Genomic DNA, 13,311 nt, shown 5'->3' with positions numbered 1-13,311 from the left:
ATTTATTGTGACGTAGATTGCCATGGTCTAGTAGCCAATCTGTTAAGTGAAATAGCTCTACACCGTTTTATACTCGATCTTTGTTGCTGCGATGGCCTTCGATACTTCGATGGCTGTGTGCTCGGCCTCATTGACTGCTGAAATAGCCTGCCATAATTTAGCACTCAAATCTGTTTGCTGAATTCTCCTTACATATATTTTGTTACATAGATCTGCTCATCCAAATATCTTGCCATAGCTTTAGACATCGACCTAGGTATTTTTTTCTGGACTTCATAAAAAAGCACATATGTTTTTCCTGTAATATCTAGTAGAACTAATTTGTATGTCTAACAGATGGACATGACTTGGATAACTTCTGCTTGAAATTCTCCGCTGCATATGTCGAGGGGGTTGAAAACTTCCTGAACTTTATCAGAGCAGAGTACGGTGGTCTGAAATCAGATGTGCTCTGCCCGTGTAGCAGTTGTATGAATTCAGTTACAAGACCCCAGTCTACTGTGCAAAATCATCTACACTTGTATGGGATGTCGGTCACATATACTAGGTGGGTTCATCATGGTGAAGCTGTGAACGTCAATGTTATTGACTACGCGGAAGCAGCAGATCACCATCTTGATATGCCTGATGCTCAGGTGGAAGAGGAGGAGGAGGTGGTGGTGGCGGAGCCAGTGAGTTTGACCAACACTGAAACAATGCTACGAAATGCTCGTGCATTCCGTGAACTTTCACCTACAGAAGAAAAACAGTGGGCCCGCATGTTGGAACAATGCAACGTGGTTGTCACCCCAGGAAATAAGTTGTCAGTATTCTCAGCTATGGTCACCTTTCTTCAGGTGAAGACATCTGAGCGGATGCCAACAAATCATTCGATGCGATGTTGGCTGCTTTCCGCAAAGCTTTCCCAGATGCGTCTGAGCTGCCACACACCTACTGTAAAATGAAGAATTTCCTTCGTGTAGTTGGAATTGGATATGATATGATCCATGTTTGTAAGAATAATTGTGTTCTGTTTCGGAAGAATTATGCCAACTTAAGTGAATGCCCGAAATGCAAATCATCAAGATGGAAAGATGGTGATGTTGTGAAGAGGAGTCCTCATAATGTTCCGAGACATTTTCCAATTACACCAAGATTGCAGACGTTGTTTCATGATGCTGAAACAAGAGAGGATGTACTGTGGCATTCTAGGAACAAGGAGTACAGAGATCAGAATGTAATGAGCCATCCATCACATGGTAGTGAGTGGAAAAGCTTCAATCAGAAACACAAAAAGTTTGCTGCTGACCCGAGAAACATTAGACTTGGTTTAGCTTCAGATGGATTTAACCCATTTGGCCACCAGAGCGCCACATATAGCATGTGGCCAGTGCTTGTTAGCCCTTACAACGTGCCTTCAAATGTCTGCACCAAAGAATCAAACTACATGATGGCCTTGCTCATCCCAGGTCCAAAAAGTCCTGGAAAGGATTTTGATTTGTTCATGGAGCCTCTTGTGGAGGAACTTCAATAGCTATGGAGGGGTGTTCTCACTCGAGACCTATATAGCAGCCCACCAGCTGATTTCTTTCTGCGTGTTGTTATAATTTGGTGCATCCATGATTATACGGCTTTGGGCACTATGTCAGGGCGAACGACACATGGTTACAATGCATGTGTTCGCTGTGACAGGAATCCGCTGTACTTAGCCAGATCTATTACATTGGACACCGTCGTTTCCTTGCCAAGGACAAGCCGCATCCTAGAAAATATCGAAGACATGTGTTCAATGCAAAGCATGAAAACCGTGATGCGCCAAAGAGGCTCACCGCCGATGAGTTGCAAGTGGAATTGAGAAGGTCAGACATATTACACCAGGAAACCATCCTAGTAATGGTAGCGGGAAAAGGAAGCATGGCAGGGCAGAAGAGAGATTATTGTTTACCCGCAGGTCCACTTTGTGGGACTTGGAGTATTGGAAAGATTTGGATCCGCGACATAATCTTGATGTGATGCACATCGAGAAAAATATATGTGACAGCATTATCGGCACACTTCTTAATATTGAAGGCAAGACGAAAGATACCTTAAAATCTAGGATTGATTTGACACACCTGGGTATCAGACAGGATTTGCAGGTGCAAGATGAAGGTAAACCATGGGATATGGCACCAGCTGTGTACGTCTTGGACAAGGTAAATAGAAAAGAATTCTGCGAGGTCCTGTCACGTGTGAGATTCCCACATGGTTTTGCTTCCAATCCTGAAAGGAGAGTCAGTGCAGATGGAAACAAGGTACAAGGGTTGAAAACTCATGACTGCCACGTCCTACTTCAAAGGGTTTTACCTATTTTCCTTAGAGGATTGGGCCGCCCTTACTTATACAGAGTAGTTGCAGAGTTGGGACAATTCTTCAGGGAACTCCGTAGTAGAAATATCAGGATAGATGCTTTGGAGCATCTTAGAGACAAGATACCAACTATCCTATGCGACCTTGAGAAGATATATCCTCCGGCCTTCTTTGATGTGATGGTGCATTTGGTTGTTCATCTACCCGATGAGGCACTACTTAGAGGTCTAATACAGTATGGCTAGATGTACCCTACTGAAAGGCGGCTAGGCACTTTCAAGGGCTGTGTTAGGAACAGAGCTAGACCCGAGGGTTCCATTGCTACAGAAGCGTTGACATTCTGCTCAAAATACATTGAAACAGCTGATCAGCTTAGCAAAGAGGTGGGTGAAGACAATCCCGGGCTCAATGTTTTCGATTATTCTGTTCGAGTTACAGGGAAGAGTCGACAAGAGGACAAACCTAAAGATTTGGACAAAATGGTTTGGTATGTGTTGAATAACTGTCCTGAGATACTACCTTATATCAAGTAAGTGCTAAGTACTGTAGCTTATACATCGTAATCTACTAAACTTGCAGCACATTCTTATATATTTAGATGTTTGATGCGATCACTATGTTGTGCAGCATCTACAAAAAGGATTTACTGCCGCAAAATCCAAGAAATATTGACAAACTGGTTATGGCAGGATTTGCGAAATGGTTCAAGAGCCATGTAAGCTTTTGAATTGCACTGTCAATTTTATTAATATATTGAGTACATAAGATGATCAGCTTGTCCATTTTCTAACCATAGGTTAAGAAGATGCGGGAGGATGGGCAGGCAGTGGATGATGCCCTTTACTCACTAGCAATGGGTCCTGATACTCGGGTAAGACATTATGAATGCTGCATTGTTGGAGATGTGCGCTACAACACCCTTGCACGAGATGAAGGCAGGAAGACACAAAACAGTGCCGTCATGAGCATGGATACGCATGACAAAGAGACAACTGAAATGTATGCTAACATAACAGACATTGTTCAGTTGTAGTATAGCTCCAGTTTCGAGGATCATCGGTGTGTGGTTCTGTTGTGCTGTCATTGGTATAACCTGTTTTCCAGGATCGCAAAATCCAAAGCTGATGATTATTTCAAATCCATTAATATCAAGGCGGCATACCAGACCAACGAGCCTTTTATTTTGGCAAATCAAGCAACACGAATATTTTTCTTGGAAGACACATTTGCACATAGCAATGACTGGAGAGTATTGCAAAGGTTTGAGTAGAGGAATTCCTTTAATGAAGTTGCACAACAAGATGATGCTTACACTGCTCCTGATGTACAAGATAACACAGGTGTTCCTAATATCTTTAAGAACCATCATGTCAATGATGCCAGTGAAAAGATTGCCTGTCATGTTGTGGACATATAAGAGTTGATCAAGAAGAAGCCAACATTCGAGGACGTTGAGGACGAAGAAGAAGATGACACCATGGGGAATTACGATTCAGACTGATACACATGACGAAGATGTTGACACTGCTGCTGTGAATGATGATTACATTGCTTTTGTCGTATTTGCCTGTCAGAAGACGTTTTTTATCTACTATGTGAAATTGTGTTTGCTATGACAACTGAAACCTGGTGAACATGTTGTTTAGTATTTTCCTGTGAGAACATCACTTGTTATGTATGCTGATTTGTGTTTGGTGATTGTATGACGACTAAAACATGATGACATTGTTGTTTAGTTGTACTCATATTTGGCTGTGAAACTTAAATTTGATGACATAGTTTGCTGTTGGACTACAATTTGCTCGACGTCTTCGAATGAGCACAAAGCTGACTCGACAGGGCCTCTGCTAATTTATTTATTTATTACCAAAAGGGCCTGTACTATTTATTTATTTATGAGAAAAAGGGGATACCCCCTGATTTCCGTTAATAGAAATCATTAGATGTTCACAACACTACGCCCAGCCTGCTACACAGGTTTCATTCATTACTAGTTTCAGCAAAGTGCTCATTTCATAGCCATTGAATACATTATGAGTGCTACATACACTGCAAATAAAGATACAATCATCCTACATAGCACATCGATTTTGCCCATTATCTTCACAAGCTCTTTCATCTCCTCATTGCCGTCAAGGCCGTTCAACAACTGTTGCTTGGCCATGATCAGAGGAACTGCATCTTTAACCTTCTGCTCTGCATCTTCCTCTTCTGTCGTTCCTTCAATTACTTGTCCAACACCCCAACCTGCTGGTATTGGGATTCCTCGGCTAACCAAATAATCAGCGTAGTTGCACTCCCCCACATCAGCAACTTCCTAGAAATACAAATCACACAAATCTTCCCTTTTCTGCACGAATCAAATTGGAAGATCATCAACCAAACTATTAAAAATATCAGCAACTGAAAGCAGCAGAACAACACTTAAAACATATTATTACCCCATGATTCGAGCATTTGTAGAAGACTCGGCCAGGGTTGAGGATTGTGGTTGAGACGCGACGGATGACTCTGTGTGATTTACAACAGTGGCACCACACCAACGGCAGCGGGTTGCGATGAGCAACCGGCTATCGTGCGCGTGCCGGCGGGGGTGTGGTGAGACCCACATGCGATGGTACGGGTGGCGACTTGGCACATATCTGGTTGTTGCCTGCTGAAGAGCAGGTGGACGAGCAGCTAGCAGACATGGTTGCTGCGGCCAGAGCTTCTGATGCTAGGCAGAGTAAGTAGAGAAGAGGAGAAGCGAACGTTGGATATGTCACCTTCATTACTTGTAGAGTAGCATAGCACCATATATAGTCATAGTCTAGGTTTGGATTCGAACCAGCTACAGGAGCACGTCTCTCTTTTTTCTAAAACTGAGCAACGTCTCTTTACTGGTACACTAGCTTGTTCTGTACGCCTTCTCAAGTCTTTGATTCCTCCAGCTAACATCTGGGACCCACCGAAAGGGCCTCTGTATTTCATGAAAAAAATGTGCCCCCCGCTGACAGGTTAGGCCCACCAGCTATCTCCGCACGCAAGGAAGTGCCTCCTTATTATGCACAAAAAAATGAATACTCCCCCTGCCAGCTGGAACCCAGCATAGTGGGTGGCTGACTTGTGGGCCTACCAAGTTGACGGGGACAGAGGGATTTGTCAACTTAGTCAATATGAATTATTCTAGCTCCAGCTACCGTACGATGTTCATCCAACGGTCGTAGTGCTTCTTCAACATCTGGTCTTGTTGCCCCAGCCGCCCAAACCAGCGCCGGTCGTGCCTCGTGCTCCTGCCTCCCGTGGCCGGCTGCGATGCCGTGGAGGCCTCACCGCCCCTACTACTCCCACCACTGGCCAGTCCATCCCTATACTCACCCACACCCCCTGTTATTTTGCGGCGATGACAGCCTCACACCGTAGCCAAACCAGTGAACCCTTGTACTACTCTCCGCATGGGCATCCACTGCCGCGTCTTCCCCGGCTCCGCGTCATCCCCTTCCTAGGCCTCGCCGTCGTTCACCGCCTTGGTGCACTCGACGCGGCGTGGTTAATGTGGTCAACGACCGACTTCCATCGAAAGAGTATTGTACGTGGAGAGGCTGACAACTGGGTCCACGACCGTAGCTGGGTCCATGGCCGCAGCCCAGTTTTTTTGTGATCTGCCAAGTAAGTCGCTTTGTGAGGCCTGTTGGGCTGCAAATCTTTCAAGATAAGGAGAGCTTCATTCGGCTGGCCAAGAAAATGGCCTGTCAGTAATGAGAAATGAGTTGTACATTTTTGAAACACATCAAACCGGCAATTAGTTTCAAATTTCTTTTTTCATTTTGAGATTTTAAATTGCATTGATTTTTATGCGTAGACAATTCGTTGGATTTTATATTGATATACATTTATTTTTAAAATCAGTTTGAATGTGACTCAAATTTCGGGATTAAAAATAGTTCAGACAGCACCGAAATATGCAAAATTTCGTATAATTTTGTAACCGTGGCCACAATATGGTCTATAATGCTAACAAAAAGAATATGGGCTCCAAAAAACCCTTAAGAATTAGCAAATGGCCTGTAAATTATTAGAAATAATGCCAGATGGGCTATATGCTGTTTTCCACAGATTTGAGGCTTTCCAAAAAAAAGGTTGACGCACAAGTAGTGACTGTTGGATGTCCATCCAACGGCCGTCGTGCTTCTTCAATCTTTGCTCTTCCTGCTCCAGCCACTTAAACAAGCGCCGGCGGGACTGCCTGCTCCCTCCTCCCCACGACCGGCTGTGCTGCCGCACATGCCTCACCGCCCCACCGTACTCCCATCGCTGGCCTAGCCATCCCTCTACTCACCCACACCTGTTGTTATTCTCCGGCGATGGAAAGCCGAACCAGTAAACCCTCGTACAGTCGTACTCCCCTCCGCGTGGGAAACAACTGCCAAGTCTTCCCTGTCTTCATGTCGTTCCCTTCCTAGGCCTCACCGTCGTCCACCGCCCTGGTGCTCTCGGCACGGCCTGGTCAATGTGGTCAACGACCGACATGCATCTGAAGTGGATTGTACGTGGAGAGGCTAACAGCTGGGTCCACGGTCGCACGCAAGGAAATGCCTCCTTATTACGCGCAAAATAATGATTCCTCCACCTGACATCTGGGACCCACCAAAAGGGCCTCTGTATTTTGCGGAAAAACGTTACCGCCGCTGACAGCTCGGACCCACCAGCTATATCTTCGCACGCAAGGAAGTGCCTCCTTATTACGCACAAAAAATGAATACTCCCCCTGCTAGCTGGGACCTAGTATAGTGGGAGGCTGACTTGTGGGCCTACTAAGTTGACGGGGATGGAGGGCTTTGTCAACTTAGTCAATATGCACGATTCTAGATCCAGTGACCGTACGATGTCCATCCAACGGCCGTAGTGCTTCTTCAACCTCTGGTCTTCTTGCTCCAGCTGCCCAAACTAGCGCTGGTCGTGCCTCGTGCTCCTGCCTCTCGTGGCCAGCTACGGTGCCGCGGAGGCCTCATCGCCCCCTACTACTCCCACCGCTGGCCAGGCCATCCCTCTACTCACCCACACCCCCTGTTATTCTATGGTGACTGCAGCCTCACACCGCAGCGAACCAGTGAACCCTCATACTCCTCTACGCGTGGGCATCCACTGCCACATCTTCCCCGGCTCCACTTCGTCCCCTTCATAGGCCTCGCTGTCGTCCACCGCCCTGGTGCTCTCGGCGGCGTAGTCAACATGGTCAAGGAACGGCTTCCATTGGACGTGGACTGTACATGGAGAGGCTGAGAGCTGGGTCTACGACCGCAGCAAGGAAGTGCCTCCTTATTACGCGGAAAATAATGATTCCTCCACCTGACAGTAGGGACCCACCAGACGGGCAACCGTATTTTGCAAAAAAACGTTTCCCCCTAACTGCTGGGACCTACCAGTTACATCTTCACACGCAAGGAAGTGCGTCCGGGCAAAAAAAATGATTCGCCTCCTGACTGCTGGGACCCACCAGCTACATCTTCGCACACAAGGAAGTGTGTGACAGTCGGGACCCACCTGGTCGAAGCGTACATAGCATTGTCATTCTGGTCGCGAACGTGTACGTACATACTGGTCGATGTCGAGGCGCGCACGTATCGTAGTAGAGGCGCACACGTAGCATGTACACGTACGTACAGCGGCCAGTGTGCAAGAAAGAAAATAGGGCCACGTACGTACATACGGGCAGGGTCTCGAACGCCTACTCGCGCATACGTACGGCCAGGGCTCGTGTACATGGCTGGGTCGGAACGGACAAACAACGTCGCCGTCGTGTTCATGGGGAGCCAACCGGCTGGGTCGGAACGGAATGCGTCGTCGTGTTCATCGGGAGGGCTTGGACGGAACAGCCGATGGAAACGAGGCCTGGCGTACCGCCGAACGGAGGAAACGGCCTTGTGTCCGACCGACCACGGTCGAAACGGGATCCTGTTCATCGGGAGGGGTCTGGCATACCGCAAAACAGAGGAAACGGACCTCCTACGGTTGAAACGGGGGTCCTATTCATCGGGAGGGGTGTGGCGTACCTCAAAACGGGGAAACTGACTTGTGTTGGAGCGCTAGGTCGAAACGGAGGTCATGTTCATCGGGAGGGGTGTGGCGTACCGCAAAATGGGAGTCCACGAGATAGTGTTCATCTCCACCGTCGACCCCCTCCAGCCTCCACGGGCTACTGTTATCCATCGTCGACCTCCTCCAGCCTCCACCTGCGGCTGTTCATCCACGGACTCTTGTTCATCCAGCCTCCACCGCGCGCTACTCCACCGGCTACTGTTCAACGAGCCCTCTCCACGGGCTCCTGTTCAACCACCCCTCCACGGGCTACTGTTCATCCAGCCCTCCACCATCTACTGTTCATCCAGCCCTCCACAGGGTCCTGTTCATCCATCCCCAACCGGCTCGATCGATCGGGGTCCTGTTCATCCAGAGACAACACCACGGGTCCTGTTCATCCACCCCCACTGGGAACTGTTCATCCAAACCCCCCCCAGCAATGCTCACTGTTCATCCAGAGGCAGCATCAATCGGCTTCAGTTAGCAGCAGTAGCTAAGGAATCACTCAGGTTCACTAATGTGTAGCCTGCAGTGCAATCGCTCGGGTTCAGTTAGAGCCCAACACCCCGCTCGGGTTCAGTTAGAGCCCAACGCCTCGCACACGCGCGCGTACGTGTACGAGAGAAACGCTCATCGCTCAGCCCCCGACCACCCACTGTAACCGGGAACTCCCCGAAATTTTCCTCGCCCTCTCTTCTACCATGTTTTTTCCCATCATGGACGGCCCAAAGAATGTCATGCAGTTGCGTCTCCGGCCCTCTCAGGACGAAAAGCCCATTTTCTGTCATGATTTTTTGTCATAGAAGTAGGAGCCCACCACATCTATGATGATACCGGCTTTTTTCACAATTATCATCATAGAAGTGTCATAAGTATGACATATTTTTTTTGTTCGACCCAAAATGTCATAGATGTGTCTTTTTTGTAGTGGTGTGACCGAATCTTGTTGGTTTGAGTGATTCTCCCATGTTTCCCCTCGTGATTTCTCCTCTTGTTCTTTGTGTTCATCACGGGATTCGCTCCTTTCGTGAAAGATCAGCCATCTAGGGTTCCACCCTACATCAATTTCTAAATGTGCCACACAACAAAAATTAGCAGAGCAAGTCTTCTGGTTCAATATATAAGGCATACACCATTATCACTCCACGAACTTAATTGTAGGTCTTCCAAATCTTCAACAACTTGAAGATCTTCCAAACCTCCGTTAACTTGTGTACCTTTGGGAAACCTGCAACAGATCAGAAACTCAGAATGGAGCTCTTGTTTTAGATTTTAAATCGACACATTAAAGGTTTTGACTTGTGGCAATTTAACTCGTCAGTATAAATAAACCTCTTCCAAATGTGCTGCACTTCATCATCACTGCAAGCAATATTACATAATTAGATTAAGCAGGAATCATTTGCACTGCACATACAAAAATCATCCATGGTCAAATATGGCAAACCAGGAATTTGTACACAATTGATTTGGACCGAACATACCAAGAGCTAGCCTAAGTAGATGAAGTAATACCTAGTGAATATAAGAAGGATCCCATGGCAAAATAGTAGGCATACTTCCAAAACTAGTTGCATGAATGAATAAGAAACTATATCAACAACCACAACTAGCGGCATTTTTTCTAGTTGATTTGCTATTGTGGTGAGAGTGTGAAACATGATTGCAAATAGTAAAAAGCATTATCTCTAGAGAACGTAGAGCACTAGATGCAAAACAAATTAGACATCAATCAAGAAAAAGAATGACCCACTTAGACCTCCTGATAGACAAAAGAAACATGAATATTATGATGAGGACATCAATACCATTGTTAAACCCACAACCCCTGCTACTATACATACTTGACCAATTACTAGAGCTCATGCACGCCAATTAAATTACCAGGTACTTTTGTTTCTTGGTAATGATTCTAATGTTCATGAGAATATGATGCTGCCTAAATTGGATACATTTGTTTTGCTTACAAATGAAGGGCCTAGCTTGGCGAAGGATGAACATTGGAGCAAGAACAAGCATGGAGACGATGGCATGCGCAAGGGAAACAAGAATGGAGTTTCAAGTGATGATTTCAGGACTTTGAAGCCACCGTAATGAGTGCATGAAGTCTTCGATGAAATATACAAGATGCCACTTCACAAATTTTGTCCAGAGGCTATTATAGGTGCTGCATCACCTTATTATTGGGCCAGGCCCATGTAATTTCAAAATACATAAGTATAGGCTGTATTTAGAGATAGGGTTGGTTTCGGACCCCTCCTCCAAGGGCCACGAAATTCCCCCCTCTTCCTCCCTATATACAACCCTTAGGGAATCGTTTAGACTTCGGGTTTTGTTTAGATTAAAAGTTCGCCATAGTTGCAACTTCGCGTACTTCGTTTGTGTTCAATGACCACACCAACGCGTCACAGAACCTGATGCGGAGCATCCTATGGTCATCCCCATGGACACTACCTCAACTATCCAAGCTCCAAATGGACCCATGATAAGAGAAAGAGCTCGTGCTATTTAATCCAAGGTGACATCACTCCTACTTGAGCTTCCTTTACATTCGAGTAAGACATGGCTACTGCCTAAATCTGAAATGCTATGTGTGATCAGGTACAATGCACAAGCCACAGAGCCGAGAGCTGAAGAAGAAAGAATAGGCATAAACTCTCCGTTTAGCCCGGAACTTCCGGCCACCCGAACCACTGGCCGACCCGGAGCTTCCAGCCTTCGATGACCCAGACCAGCCCAAGCGTGACAAATCTCTGGTTAGCCCGGAACCTGGCTCGGACCTTCCGGCCCCCGGAACCTCTGGCCTGCCCGAACCTTCCGGCCCCCGGACACCAGCCAAGCTCCCACCGTGCCAACTCTCTAGTTCGGCCGGATCCTGACCGGAACCTCCGGCGCCCAAAACTTCTGGCCACACCCGGAACTTCCGGCCCTGCCTATGCGCAGCGACTTGGGCCGAGGCCCGTGTACCCTTTTGCCCCTGAGACTATATATACTCTTCTCCTACCTGCGTTTTAGGGTTAGCGTTGTGATAGCTCATATGTGAGATAGAGCCTCGCTCATCCATCCAGATCTACTCCTCCGAGAGAGACTGTCGCCTCTTCGAAGAAGATCTGTAAGTGCATCTAGTGCCACTCCTAGTTGGTTTTGGAGTATTGACGACAAACCTAGTTGAGGGACTAATGTGTTTGTGAGAATTGTAGGATAACATAGGTAGAAGTCCCTCATTGATTCGGTTTTACTACCAGAGATGACCCCTAAAAATGTATGAAGACATTGAAGTCAAAGGTGGTATATGAAGATATTCACATTGAAGACTATGACAAAAGAAGACACGATATGAAGCCTATGGAGCTCGAAGACTTAGATCTTTCGTAGTTCTTTTTCTTTTGTGTTGAGTCATAGGAACCACCGTACTGTTAAGTGGGGTCCAGGAGAACCAGTCAGAATGACTAAAGTGATGCCTAAACCAAAAACCTATGTCTTCGAGTGAAGACAATGAGAGCGAATCTTGTCCAGAGCCAGACAAGTCAGCTTTGCTTGTAGCCCAAGTAAAGTTGTCGCGTGAGTTTGAAATTTGACCGTTGGAACACGTGTCAGTTCCTTAGTGACCCAGGGTCATTTCGGACAAATCAGGTCGGGTTGCCAAGTGGCTATAAATAGCCCACCCCCTACAACCATAAGCGGTGGGCTGCTCAGATTTCAGTGCACGGCTTTTGTCGTTTGAGAGCAACCCACCTCGAAGCCTTTGAGAGAAAATTCCTAGCGAGGAGAAAGCCCTAACCACCCAGAGCCAGAGTAAATTGGGCATCACTTAAGTCTTCTTGTCTGAGTGATCTGAAGACTTATTACACTTGAGGACTGTGCATCCTCCAGACGGTTAGGCGTCGCGTTCTGAGCATCCAAGAGACATTGTGGATTGCCGGTGAACGAAGTCCGTGAAGGTTTGGGAGTCTACCTTGAAGACTTACCTGAGTGATTGGGCGAGGACTATGTGACCTTAGCTCAAGGAGAATACGGTGAGGACTTGGTGTCCTGAGCTGCGTGTTCAGGACTGGGTGTCCGGGACTGTGTGTCCTAAGGTTTAAATACCTAGCCGCTCCAACCAGACGTACAGTTGTCACAGCAACTAGAACTGGTCCAACACATCATTGTCTTCAATGAGTCACTGGTTTCATCTTCACTTCCTTTTACTTACTGTTACTCATTGTGAAGCCATTACATGCCTGCTATATCCTTTGTCTTCACAACGTAACTGTATGATTTGTTTGGCTTCATAACTTCTTCCTACCTGATCCTTATTACACTGCAGCTACTTGTCATTGTGCTTTCACTCTATTGAATACTTGACCATGGCTTGTCTAGTGTAATCTAACTTCCGCTGCATAGTAATAGGCATATCTTTGCTGTTTGTCTTCATAACTTCCACGTTTTGAAGACTTTCATAAAAATCGCCTATTCACCCCCCCTCTAGTCGATATAACGCACTTTCAATTGGTATCAGAGCAAGGTGCTCCCTTGTTCTGTGTGATTTGGTTTAATCACCTGGAGTTTTAGCTATGTCGACTGCAGGGATAATTGAAGTCTCCGCTGCGTGCCCCGTCTTCGATGGAACTGAATATCCCTATTGGAAGAATAAGATGCGTATGCATCTTAAAGCCATTGACGTCGACCTATGGTATGTCATCGAGAACGGTGTTCCCAAGGCTGGAGAAGGTGTCACTGTTGCTGATGTCAAGAATTTCGATCAACTGGACTCTACTGCCAAGAACATCATCTGTGGTCATCTGACCAAAGGACAGTATGGCCGTGTGAGTGCTTTGAAGACATCCAAGCTGGTCTGGGACTGGCTCTCCAAGGTCAATGAAGGCATCTCAACCCAGAGAGATCAGAGAATCAGCGTTCTTCGCAACCTCTTCAACCGCT

The sequence above is a fragment of the Triticum urartu genome, chromosome 4A (assembly GCF_056163025.1).
Source record: "Triticum urartu cultivar PI428250 chromosome 4A, HENAU_Tu73, whole genome shotgun sequence".
NCBI lineage: Eukaryota > Viridiplantae > Streptophyta > Magnoliopsida > Poales > Poaceae > Triticum > Triticum urartu.
This window is presented reverse-complemented; position numbering follows the sequence as displayed.